General features: G+C 36.1%; 1 non-coding gene across 1 annotated transcript; it reads right to left on the bottom strand.

Annotated features, from left to right (window-relative positions):
- Nucleotides 1-656: 656 nt before the first annotated feature.
- Trnat-cgu (transfer RNA threonine (anticodon CGU)) lies at nucleotides 657-730 on the bottom strand. Its single transcript has one exon. It is a non-coding gene; the product is annotated as a tRNA-Thr (tRNA).
- Nucleotides 731-1,363: the final 633 nt, after the last annotated feature.

Raw genomic sequence — 1,363 nt, 5'->3', positions numbered from 1 at the left:
CTAAATTATCGGAGAAATTCCGTTCTCTAAAGTTGTAAACAGGACATGGTCTTGGCTTGAATGCGAACCGTAATTAAACCTTTCCCAGGATTCGTGTGGATCATAAAGGGCACCTAGAATTCCGAGGAACCAGCTGACAACGAAATGTGATTTATTACGTTTTTAAGAAATAGTATTTCTTCTAATGCAAACAACACTACTTTCCTTTTCCCAAATTGCTAATTTGTACATTGTCAGCGTAGTTCTGATAATTGATTGGTGTTCCTTTCTTGGATGTTTAAAAGAGCTAATTTAATAATGAGATAACATTTTACTGGACAGAGTTTCACAGGTAGAAAAAGGGCAAGACACTAGAAACAGCAGTGTGCAACATAAACTTACATTCGTTGAAGGTTGGAAATTAAGGAACTGAATGTGGTTTTCTGCATTTCAGTGGATTACCGGTCCGTTCCAGATTCACCCAGCTTACGTGACAAGCTTTATGCCGTTATCTATCGTGTGATTAGGTGACGGATAGTTGATCCCATGTTATACTAAGACACAAAATAACATTCTAACCAGCTTTAGTCGTTTGTCCAGATTTGAAACGGAGTCATTCTGTTTGATGCTTCCACACCAAATGCAATTTGAATCAATTGGACAAACCAAAATGACAATGGCTCTAGAGGGAATCGAACTCTCGAGCTCCAGTTTACGAGACTGGCTCTCTAACCAACTGAGCTATAGAGCCACCTCAAAGAACGTTTCATAAAGTTCGTTATTGACGTATTAACTTTACCGAGAACTAAGCGGCAAGCTGTGTTTGACATATTTAACACTTATCTATTGAACTAATAATACGCTATTTTCTGCAGCTGATACATTATTGAGAATAATGCAGTGTTCTCTTAATACACATGGACTTAAGCTTACACGTGAACGCTCACTGTATTAACGAATATATTAATTCACCTTTTTACCGGTTGCATCTTCGCAGCTTTCAGATCCCACGAAATATACAATACCAATATCCTGGACTTTGATACCATCGATCGGGAAGATCTTGTTGTTTGAAATTTTAGTGACTTTGTATGTCTCACGCATGACGAAATTGTTAATGTTATTATATCTTTATATCAAACAAGGCTTTACTAGCAATGTACATCGTCTTAAATGAAATATTCCTAAAGATGCATCCTATTAAGTTAGTTTATTTATGAAGTAAATGATAACTGAAGCTGTCACCATGTTCTTGTAACCGAAACCTGATAATTGACACATTAAGGATACATCAAGCACAAAGCCACGAAAGCATTATGTTTTTTAAAAAAAATAAACATTCTGTCAAAAATTTGTCAAGATTTTCAATCGCATGATTCGGTTT

Source organism: Sinohyriopsis cumingii, chromosome 6, assembly GCF_028554795.1.
Source record: "Sinohyriopsis cumingii isolate HCF-2022 chromosome 6, ASM2855479v2, whole genome shotgun sequence".
Taxonomy (NCBI): domain Eukaryota; kingdom Metazoa; phylum Mollusca; class Bivalvia; order Unionida; family Unionidae; genus Sinohyriopsis; species Sinohyriopsis cumingii.
Note: the sequence above shows the minus strand (reverse complement) of the source record. Positions and strands in the feature narration are given on the sequence as shown.